General features: G+C 44.3%; 1 long non-coding RNA gene across 1 annotated transcript; it reads left to right on the forward strand.

Annotated features, from left to right (window-relative positions):
• Positions 1–221: 221 nt before the first annotated feature.
• LOC108493471 lies at positions 222–11,029 on the forward strand. Its single transcript, XR_001873480.1, has 4 exons — positions 222–281; positions 1,019–1,099; positions 7,103–7,237; positions 10,596–11,029. It is a non-coding gene; the product is annotated as an uncharacterized LOC108493471 (long non-coding RNA).
• The last annotated feature ends 901 nt before the right edge of the window (positions 11,030–11,930 follow it).

Here is an 11,930-nt window from a genome sequence, read left to right on the forward strand (position 1 = left end):
TGCTTTGAACCCATATCTAATCCAGGGTTTTGACTAATTCCTTATCACTTTGGTATGTCACCCTTTGAAAAGCTGGATCTATCTTTTACTAGGAAGATAATTGGATGTCTTTGTTTGCTTCTGTACTGTATATATGTGTGAATTTCCCAGTGTATTCTGGACTGGGGCAATGACTTACACAACAATACTTTCCCTCTTTTGTAGGACTTACTAGCAAATATAAATAGTGACATACTGAGCTCCTGTGGATGGACAACAACCCCAGGAGCTGAAAAAACAAGGTCAGCATGACTGAGGACCTTTACTTCTTCATTCCATGACTCTGCTTTTAGTTGCAAGCCTCAGTTTTGCAGTAAGATAATTCCTCTGGGTTCTTCTCCTAGCTCCTCTTAGAGAAAAATAGGAGAAGATTAGAAGATTTCTTCTCATACATACAAAGGAGTGTTAAATTTGCCTGTTCCCAGTAGAAGCCAAGCACGATTTCTAAGTATCATGGCTGTGGACGAAAAAATTCAAAGAACCAAGTGTACTGGGAAGTGTCAGAGCCACAATGTTGATAGAACCCAAACCTACACAATGGAAAGTTTATTTTATCACCTTGAAGTTTGGCTCAGACTTGAACTCTTGTGAAAATCCTCAGCAAATTCCCCTCTAAGACTATAGAGCTATGTTCCTGGCCTCAGGTCTTCTGGAAAGAGCTTTGGCAGATATTTTCTTCCCTGATGGGAATTCCAAGATAAAAGCACTTAAGAGGTGGGATGTGTTCAGAGACTGCATGGTGTGTGGCACCGTGCAAGGGGCAGAGATACACATGCATATCATGGGCAATGTGCAAATAATCACGCCTGCAAGTCTCTAGCCATACATGCTTATGCTCTTGCTACAGCAGCGAGGGATCATTTTGTTATAAGGCAACTCACACTGTCTTGGTCTCTCTTGACAAGAGTTCTTGATGATCTAGTGATCTGAGCTTACAGGCAAAACAGTCAGGCCAAGTATTTCTGTGTTAATCTTACAGCTGTGGAACAGAGGTAACTTGTCCCTGAACACATGAAGAGCTGAAGACAAAGATGGGAATGGGACTCAGATGTCCAGCATGGTAAGCTCATTATTTCTGTTTCTGTCTAGACTGGTCAATTATGCTATAGCAACACTAGCTGAATAGTTGCACAGAAGTAAAGAGCTGTGTATTATAGTTTTTAGGAATATCATAACTCTGTAACTGGGAATCGTCTGGGTTTGGGTGCAGTTTGAACCACTGTCTTAAGAATACTGTTCTGCCTAGCATCCTCTGTCCTTCTTTAAGCTCCCTTTTCCTCTGTTCCCTAGAATTAGGGTCTGTAATTGCCCTACACAGGCACTTTTAACCCTTAACTGTAAAACAGAGGAGAACAAGTTGACTTATGCCAGGATGGGAGGAGAATTTTGATCTGCAGCCTGAAGAATTAGTGTCCTTGCATCAGGGGCTTACCCTTAATTCTCCACTGAGGAGGACTGTCAGGTTTGAGCAGACTGATACTGTTTGTGCAGTTCTCTCCCCTGCCCCAGAGACCAGAGCTGTGGGGTGGGTGTTGGTGAGCAGTTAACTTCAGGAGGGAGCAATAGTTTAGGGTGTGGGAGGTGGCAAGGTCTCCCTGTCTTTGGTGGGGAGGAGGAGCAGACTGTGCATGGTAGTTCAGCTGTCTTCTACCATCTAGGCCAGCCAGCCGGATCTGTGAGGCCTTCCCAAACAGCACAGCAAGCTCAGCTTTGCTGCTGTCAGCACTGCTGAGAGCAGAAGCTGGGGATGGGTGAATCAAAATATCCGGATTGCATGGATATTGGCTGGAAGCGTTCCACCATATCCATGTGGCTGCCTTTGCGTGATATTCATGCTCGTCAGAAAATTAATTATTCCATTCACCGGGCTCTGTGAGCCAGGAGGATTACCTCTCAATACCTGGAGTTCCTCATGGGGGTGGGAGGGGTCTGTCTGCATGCCTGCTTATCCACAAGGTATATTGTGAACATGGATGTGTACAGACAGCAAGAGATTGTACAAGACTATAGATACAGGGAAGGAGTTGCACAAGTAATGCAGAAATAAGGAAGATGCTTTGCTCTGTGTGTCTGTGAGAGAGAGTGCCCTTGGGAATGCTGAGGGGCTTTGTCTGCATGCCAGAAAGAAAGGTATTTTCTTCCAGGTAGGTGAGGGTGCAGGGCCTGGGAAGGTGGCAATGCGTTCCTTATCTTTGCCTTTATGTGTGTGAGGGGTATATGCATAGCCAGGCTTTTTAGACCTACCTTCAGAACGGTTTACATACATTTAATACAAGCTTAAATTTGCCCATGGTTTCCTGTGTACTTGTGCTTACAAAAGGAAAAAAGCTCATGTGTATACAGTGAGTATTGAAAAACTGCATATGTGGTGGAAAAACTGGTGTCAGGTGGCATCACATTAGTACCTGTGATTTTGGATACATTAAATTTTGACTATGGTCCTCCTAAATACAGCTCCAGTTCTTGTCTTCCTGTTAGTACAGCTGATCAATCCCATGTACACCGGGGTAACTTACATCAGGAAGTAAGCAGAATCAGGTCTTGTGATGTTTGAAAACAAAAGCTTTGCACCTGAGTTTGGAGGCTTTCCTGTGATCCTCTAAGTTACAGGATGTTTTATCCCATATGTGCATGGGGTGGGGTTTTCCAACTACAGCAGCAAGGCGAGATCTTTTCTGGAAAGGAAAACTGCTTTATTACGGCTTGGCTCTGAGACTGCCCTGATTGGCTCTGCTAGGCAGCACAGTGCGGAATTTCAAGCTTGGGGTGTTCTCAGAAATTTGTGTTATTAATTGAAAGCTTATTAATGGCAAACACAGGATGACATTTTACATGGTTTAGTTATGTTCTGTGAGTCGTATGTACAACGCAGCCTCAGCCACAAGGCAAGGAATCTCCTGCCGTAACTGATAACAGAGAAGCAATAACAGCTCTGTTCCCACTAACTGGTCCTGGGGCGACAGGGACAGCCCTTGCAAGTGTCTGATCATCTCCTCTCTGGTGGTCACTCATCCTGGGATTAAGGGAAGCCTCAGAGGAAGGCAGACTTACTCACTGAGGTAATAAGCATTTTGGTTTGTTACCAGCTGGCTTGAGAACTTTGGCCTCTCTGAATCTCTGCAATCACCCTTAAAAATAAAAAGACCTCGAAGTGATGGAACTGCCGACATCACACTGAAAGTCAGGAGCCCCGTGTCTAGAGCAGGATATGTGATGTTGCTCTATATAATTAAACTTTGTTGTGCTGAACTGTGGCTGGGTTCTCTATAGTAATGCTTGAGTCCCCTTCTGTCATGTTTGAGATGTGGGTCAAGTCTGCATCTGATTTATAAGGTAATGGAGAGAGCATATGTTTTTGGAATAAAACTGAATATTTTTTCTAATATCCTGCAAGAAAAGTCAGTTTCTTCTGCCCAGCTTCATAGTTGGTCAGTGCTATATATCATATAATCGTAGAATATCCTGAGTTGGAAGGGACCTACAAGGATCATCAAAGTCCAACTGCTGGCCCTGCACAGGACAGTCTCCAGAATCCAACCACGTGCCTAAGAGCATTATCCAAACGCTTCTTGAACTCTGTCAGGCTTGGGGCCATGACCACTTCCCTGTGGAGCCTGTTCCAATGCCCAACCACCCTCTGGGTGAAGTACCTTTTCTTAATACCTAACTTAAATCTTCCCTGACACAACTTCACAAGCCAAGTGACCTCAGCCACTCCTCATATGGCTTCTCCTCAAGGCCCTTCACCATCTTTATAGCCCTCCTTTGTGCTATATAAAAATCAAAATGAGATTCCTGTTGAAACAAGAAGATAACAAATGTCTTAGATTCTTAACATATTTTTAAACAAAGTGGCATTGCCCAGTCATTGTGTGGACATGGCTGTGGTGTCCACCTAGTCCATGAAGGGTACACCTTTTTAAAGTAGATTTCTGAAGACCATCATCCAGAGTTGTGTTTATCTTTCTCACAGCTATAGGCATGGGCAAAGCAGGCATACTGCTAGGAGAGGCACTCCTGCAAGCCACATCCATGGATCTGCAGCTGGTTTTGTCTGGAAAGAAACCAAGTTTGTACAAAACCTGCAAATATCTCCATCAATCCTCTTGGCCCTGTCCTCCCCACTGCTATATGTGAATCTCCTCCTGTCTGACAGAACTCCCTGGGTCTTTCCCAGGCATGCTAAGAGTAGTTAAATTCAGTGTTGTCAGAGGTGGTGCTTGCTGATGTTGCTGAGGTTCCTCAGGGAAGCCACTTACTCATCATAAGCTCTGCCACTCTGCAGCTATCAGCTTCATCAATGGCTTGGAGCTGTGTACAAAGTCCTTTCGGCACTGCTGAGAGCTGTTCAGGGGAATGTGGACAGCAGAACATCTCTGCATTCCCTTTTCCAGCAGCACAATTATTTCCTGAAAGGCATTGTAGGCACTGGGAGGAGATTATAGGCCAAGTGCTTAAACTCTTCCACCCTGGTTTAGCAAGAGCCCCACAGCTGTGGATTGTCTGATGCCAGCAAATAAACCAGATGGACGACATGGATGGAAACAGGCCAAGCTGGGATGGAAAGCACAGAGTGCCCTCCTGTCTTAATGGGCTTCTGGAAGATGAAGTAGCACAAGCTGAAAAGAGCCTTCAGCTGAAAAGCCCCCTGTGTTGAAGTAATGGGAAACTGGACCTATTTTTTTTTTGTGGGGCTTCAGCTGTGACTTGTTGGGATCTCCCCTGATACTACAGGAAGAGTGGTAGTGTCCTAGGTGCCTGCAGGAAGGTGGGGTGTTTCCAGTCTTCATTGGAGAGAAGAATCTAGATCTACAACTGCAGAGAGCAGTGGGCTTGGGAAGAAAAATCCAGCAGTCATAGTGAGAGGTGTCATAGATCGTATGCATGCTAGAGGGTGTCACTGGAGTTGCCTGTTCTGGTTAGCAGGAAGATGAAGCCCACCCAGTCTGCAAAGGACAGTGATGGGTCAGTGCTTCTGAGCAACATATGCTGCTTTAGCAAGGGGCCAGACCCTGTTGTTCTTCCAGCACTTCATGTCTGTGATTTGTTATCTGAGTGATGGCAAGGCCTACCACTCAGATCAAACATTCACCATGCTAGGTGCTTTATATACAAGTCTAATGTCCAAAAAGAGCTTTCTCCCATGATTAACAGAACATCATTTTATGGATAGGCTGTCATGAAAGGCTGTGAGAAAACCACAAAGCTTCACTTCACCACCTGTCCAGGGTCCCCAGACTCTGGCTTTCTTCGAAACCTGAGATAAGGCAACCTACCTTTGTCTACGCATATCTGTTGACCATTTAGGCACCCAAGCTTGGTGCCACCAAATAACAAGTGATCTGAATGACTCATGGATCCCTTGAGTTTGAAGGCTACAGAAAATATCCCAGGACTTTGAAGACTCACTTGGAATCATACATGGAATCCATTATCAGTGCTGAGAACCTGACTTGGTCCTAGTCTTATGCCTTAGGCTCATGACTGGTTTTCCTCCCACAAGGCTAGTTGTTTCAAAAGGTAGCAGCAAGTATGTTCATCAATAGAGTATGCCTACAGCCCACTTTGGAGTACTTTGGGTTTAGGATATTCCAGCTTTACTAGGAGATCACTCTCTTACTACTAGGAAACGCAATCTGCTGGAGCCTTTCTCCAATAAAGGCTTGAACCTCAGTTCAGTGCCTCTTCAAGCCAGGCCAATCAGCTTGCAAGTCTGTTTTGGAAGAGACTACTGAACACACCCCTTAGCGTGCTGGAAAATCGCCCCTGCTGGTAACAGGTACTGTCCAGACAGATTACACTGTGTTTATGGGGTTCACTGTGGAGGGGTGGATACAGGATACGTTTGCCAGGCTGTTTATGGCTGTGAGGGAGCGTGCACTTTCTAGGTGTGATCCTTGCCTCTGCCATTTTTCCTTCTTCCTCTATTCTGCCATCCCTGAAACAGCCTGGATTGGTTATAGCCCACATGTTACAGTGGCCAACCTGCAAAGAGAGAGCCAGAAAAGTTAATGTGGAGTTCTGGTCTACTCCCAGGATGCATTTGGGCTGCAGCCCATAATGATATGTATAATTGCAAAGGCCTGCCAAAAAAAGCAGGCTGGATTTAATTGAGTCAACACACTGCTATTAATAATAAAATGGCAGAGACTTTGCTATTAATCACTTGTGCTGGCTTTATCACAGGCAGTCTCGGCTATCTGGCTACCAAACAAGACCTTTAAAAAAAATGGTGCAGTGGAAAAAACTTACTAGTGGGAATACACCTGCTAACAAAATAAACCTTGTAAACAAAATGTTCCTTGCAGAAGAATGTTCTTTCTGAAGGGGCAGCTTATTCGGGAGGCAAATGGGATTATGTCAAATGCCTGTGTCCTGCAGCAAAGTCCTCCTTTTATAGGAATAGATCACTGGAGGATGCACTTGGCAAATGGTGCATCTTTGTAGAAGGGTATACTTGATAAAGGACTTTGAATTGAGTGGGCATTCAGGGAGAGATGAATCCTCCAAAGGGAAAGGTAATTTTTACAGGAGTACAGCACAGCCCAGAGAGGAATGCATCTGTTCCTAGTAAATGGAAAACACCATATCTGATGAGTTACTGAACAAAAATGGAAATGCAAACTAAATAGCATTCCTGACACCTAAATTACAGACCTCCTTATGGAGGTCTGGATAAACTGTGGTATGTCGAGTTGGATGGCTGGATGTGCAGCTCTGTACCCCAAAGTGGATGCTGCCAGCACTGCATGCAGCATCACTGAAGGAGTAGGATCTGGTCTTCTGAGGGGTCACCAAGGCCCAGAAGTTCCCTCTTTCCTATGACCTGACTCAGTGATGCCATGAGGTGGAGGAAAGACTTGAATGGGGCTCGAGCTCTTGCAGGTATGCACCATATTTGCTTTCATGCCCAAGTTCCCTGTGGTCCTCCTGATGAAGTCCAGTGCCTGAGGCTGGTATTGTTTCCTCATGGTAGTGCAGTGCATTTTTGAAGTCCATCCTTGCTGAGGTTGTTATCATAGCAAACATGGTAATCACAATCTTCATTCTTGTTTCTGAGTAGAGCAGCTTGCGATGACTGTCTGGGAAGGCACCTTGTGGAAAAAAGTTATGAAACCCAGGAGGAAGGGAAGAGGCTTGAAAACCTTGCGTCTGAGCAGGGACAAGGATGTGTCTGTCAGCAAAGGATATACAGCAGGTAGATAAACAAACAACACAGATTAAATCTGTGATAGAACGTTATGTTGCTTTTAGTCTAAGAGGTTGGAAGGTTTAAAACTCTTCTAGCAGACAGCTGGAAGGGGAGAATCCCCTGACTTCCACATCTGAGAATCCAAAGGAATGGATCTTTTCTTCTCTTGCAAGTTTTCCTGCAAGAAGAGATACATTTTCTGTACACCGATGCAAAAATCTGTGTGCATCATGCACCAAATAGTCAAGCAACATAAATGATTTAACAGGCTAAAAGGCCTCTTTCTGCTATGAATTATCAAGGTCCATAAATGAATGCAAATGTTATCTCTCAGAAGGAAAGAGAAAAAAGAAAAGAGAGAAAGCAACAAAAAAAAAATCGCAGAAAAAAATTATCCACTTCCTGCTGTTTTCCTTTCCTCCCCATACAGTGAGTGTCTTATCCTCAGAGAAATTCACTTCATTGTTAGAAATAGCCGAAATTGGCTTGCAACTAGTAAAGATGCCAAGAATTTGCACCTTGCTCTGTGACCTAAAGCAAAAATGACATGAACATTGACAAATTTGACAAGGAAATTTGTGCAAAAAACAACTTCTATTTGGCTAGCCAAGCAGCAAATATGTCGGATGATATGCTTTATTAAGCAATCCATTTTTCAGCAATAGCTGCACCATCTGCAAAGGTTAGTGTGCATCAGGCTTTCCACAGAATTTCATCTGCGTCTGCAGCTAGGTGCAACACACGACCACATTTTTCATGTACATACAATTTTGGATGCAAATAGAATACTTGATGAAAGAGGTGACCTTCCGGACTGACTTCCCCATGCAGTAAAGTCACAGGCGCAGAAGCAGCTGAGAGAAACATATCTCTGCCTGGAGGGAGGCAGGGAGTAGAAGAGAGGAAGGAGGAGGAAAATGAGACATAAAAAGAGGAGGAAACTTCAAGAAAAAGTGTTTCCCAAAAAACCGGCTTGGCCCATCACATAGCAGAGACTCTGCACTTGTACCAGTCAAAGTGGAATGGAAACTGCTGTGTTAGGTAGCTGCAGTTTTCTTCTGGGTAGTATCCATCTCTCCATCTTACAGTTTTTCTCTTGTTTTCTTGTGTAGTTCACGCTACTACACTTTCTACACTTCCTTGTCTTCCATTGTTCCCTCTCATGGTTTGCATTCCAGACTTGTCATCTCTTAGGGATGGGACATTTACCTTCTTACTACTACAGCCCCTGCCTAGGGCTGCTGGATATCCTTCTGAACATCCTTGGCTGTACAGGATGCATTTTCTAAATCCAAGGAAGGGATGCATTGCTTTCAAGCATTGATGGGACAGATCTGTTTTCTGCCTTTTTTTTTTTTTTTTTTTTAAGTCACGATGGTCTTGTCTGTGTATTTTCCTACATTGTTTTGTAGTGGATGGATATGGTCCTTTCATGTCCTATCTGTCCTACATTAGGTGAAGTCAACTCTTCCCTAGTCCCCAGTCCTCTTTCCCAAGTGTATGCTGTACACATGGCTCCCTACGCCTCATTGATGGTTGCTGGTTATAAATTCATGTTCTCAATCCCTACTCCACTTAGCTGAAGTTGGATGCCATCCCAGTGCCTTGCAACTGTCCCTGGTCCAGTGGAAAGTTTAATCTGCCAGTTCCTGCCGTGTCGTCCTATGGGGAGAGTTCAGTTCAGTGCAGCTCCACACTGCACAGAGAGAGAAGCTCATTAGCAGGACATGGTAGTGTCTGATGACACTGTGGTCCAAGAAGGCCTCATTAGGCACAAAATGTTTTCTGTAGCTCTCTGAGATTTCCTAGTAACTTAAGGAATTCAGACGTAGCTACTGTGGGGGCATAGAGGAAATGGGGGACAGAGATGCTCTCTCCAAGGGCCATCTCCCATCTGTGTCTTTTGGAGGAACAGACATTGGACAAAGCCTTTGACTCCTTTTCTGTAGCTTTGATCCTTGCTGCAGAGATGCAGATGGCACTGGCTGGGCCTGGAAGGCACACTCTTCCCTGGTTAGAAGCTAAGCAGTGTTAAGTGATGAATGTTAAACTTAACAAGGGGTCTTACAGATTTACGTAAGGATTTTACTGCCTGCCAGGTATAAATGATGGAACAGCTTTGATCTTTAGGGGGATCAGTACTGGAAGTGATTTAAACTAAAGTTAATAAAACTGCTTAAAACTGTACTCTGTAGTCCCACAGGCTGAAGGAGCCCTTGGCCACTTGACTGCTCTAAGTAAAAATTGTTCACATTTATGAGGGAGACCAAATCCCAGTGGTGTTAACTGTGTTTCCAGCTGAATAATAAATGGTATCTTGCAGGAGTCCTGCAGGTCCTTCCCTGTGTGCACTGCAGGTCCCACAGCCTGCTGGAGCCACCAAGCTGTAATCCACAGATGCAAAAAAAAATGGTAGACTCTTGGTAGTTCTGTGGGCTTTTCTCATTCTCTCTCCACTTTGTAATCCCTAAAACATGTCTAATCCTTTTGCCATTTTGTAGCATGTCACAAGCTTCCATTGGTGATTTTTTAAATTTTATGATCAAGCAGAATTCTTGTTGTGTTTTGTCTTTGGAATTTGCTGGCCAGCAGTGACAAGTACATGCCGTAAACATTAACATTTCATTGGCTTCGTGGTGAGCTTTGCCACCAATGACCTTTAGAAACTGGGCATCACACTACAGTTTTTACTAATGGTCCTGTAATGTCTACTTCCACCACAATGCATCTTAAGAAAGTTCCTCACAAAGGTGAAAATTATCCTTTTTAATGGACGGTCCATTTTCTGTCTCCCAGGAATCTCAGTTACCTCCTCTGCTATAATCATGGGTATTTCCACTGGGGATTTCTGTGATGTCCCAGGATGAAACAGTGTGAGCTGCAGTGGGCGGGGTGCTCAGATGCTGGTGCAAGCAGCAGTTGTGTAATCTGCACTGATTCAGATGAAGAAGTGGCTCTTTTGTAACTATTAGAGGAGTTGATGGAATTTACTGGCAGCCCTGCATCAGCCCAGCTCATTAGGTTTACAAGTTACAAGAGAACAAATTCCATCCGTTAATTGTTCGCAGCTATGAGGCAAACAGGCCTTCCCTGCATGCCAGGGGGTCATACTGTCAACTGGAGTCACCAAGCTGTCCCTCCACAGACACACAAGTCATCCTACTATTGCTATAGGGTTTTTTAATTCTCCTGCCATTTCCTAGAAACTCTTTATCAGCTACCAGAATGCCTTCTGTCTGCTTGGTAACAAAACAAGTAGCCTTTCATGGCCCTCTCTAGAAATTGGTGATTGGCAGCCACTGAAATTGAATTAGCAGTAACTCACCACTGGTAGAAAAAAATACTTTTTTTGTTTTTATTTCAGCCCAGTGCACTGTTAGTGATGGAACTCTGCAATACAATGATTTGATGAGGCCATGATCTTGGAAAGATACAAAAAGAGATGGGCTGTTTCAGGCGAATCATGAAGAAATCCTGAAATATAAAGGTACAGTCAAGTCTGGGATGGGATTTGCTCTGTAGGGGAGCCCGCTGGAAGCTGCCAGTGCTTGGGAGGAAGTTGCATGAAAATCTTGTTACTTGTACCTTGTTATATAATTACCTCTTGCAGAGTGGGTTTTTTTTTCTGAATTACAGTCACTGTTGGAGACAGGTTATGTGCTTAGAGAGACCACTGGCTGGATAGCCTGGTATTTCCTGCATTCTTACTTCCACGGATCCTCTAATAGCCCTGGTGCCCAGCTTTGTCCTGCTATTGTGTCTCACTGTGAGGATGGTCTATGTCTGAGATTGTCGGGGGATTTCTGCAGGCAGCTTCTAGTGGTATTTTCTGAGCCCCCTGATATGCTCCTCACACTACTGTAGCATTTTCTAAATTCCCTGGGGGCTGAGGGTCATCTCTCACTTTACATAGGATAAATTGATAATGACACAATGAAATTAGTCATGATGAAATAGCTCCAATTTTATTACAATGAAAGGGGATTTTGGATCTGCGTTTCTGTTGTGTTGTGTCTGGAGCTGTGCTTACACCACAGTGGCTTTTTGCCAGAGATTTCCAATTTTGAGGTCTCCTGTCCCATCCCATCAACTTGTAGCTAGATTTAGGAAACTGTTTTCCAAGGTTTCCTGTGTGTTTCCAGAGAAGTTTTTCCTGTTACATCTTGTAGCAGCCTGTCTGTTCACTGTGGCTAGATTTTTGTGGGGCCACAACTGTTGCGTTAGAGAATGAGGGAAGTGATAGACCATCTAGTGAAGACTAGATGATCTGCCATGGCTGGAATTTACTCCTCACACACCTGTCAAAGCAAGAGGAGAAGTAGTTTGGGAGGCATCACTAGTTTATGGCTGTTTACTTGTGGCTGCTATTTCTCTCTTTTGTTGTACTACTGCATTGGACTAAGGACTAGTTTCGAGTAGCTTTCTTACTCCCTTGAAAAAAATGCTATATGTCCCTTGAAGTCTGGGGAAATCTGGCACATTGTACCCTGAGAGTCCTTTGAACCTGACCCTCTGCTCTTGGCTCATTTCTGCTGCCTGGTATCTTGCCTGTGCTGCAGTGTGGAGTAGAACACTGAAGTATTCAGACAGGATAAATCAATGGGTGTCTGCTGATTTACACCACTGGAAGGTTGGGCCCAGGTCAGATAGAGAGCAGAGAACCCTCCAACAGAGTCTCTTTAAGTGAAACCACAGGCAG

The sequence above is a fragment of the Lepidothrix coronata genome, unplaced genomic scaffold, assembly GCF_001604755.1.
Source record: "Lepidothrix coronata isolate B3197 unplaced genomic scaffold, Lepidothrix_coronata-1.0 Scaffold17, whole genome shotgun sequence".
NCBI classification, from domain to species: Eukaryota; Metazoa; Chordata; class Aves; order Passeriformes; family Pipridae; genus Lepidothrix; species Lepidothrix coronata.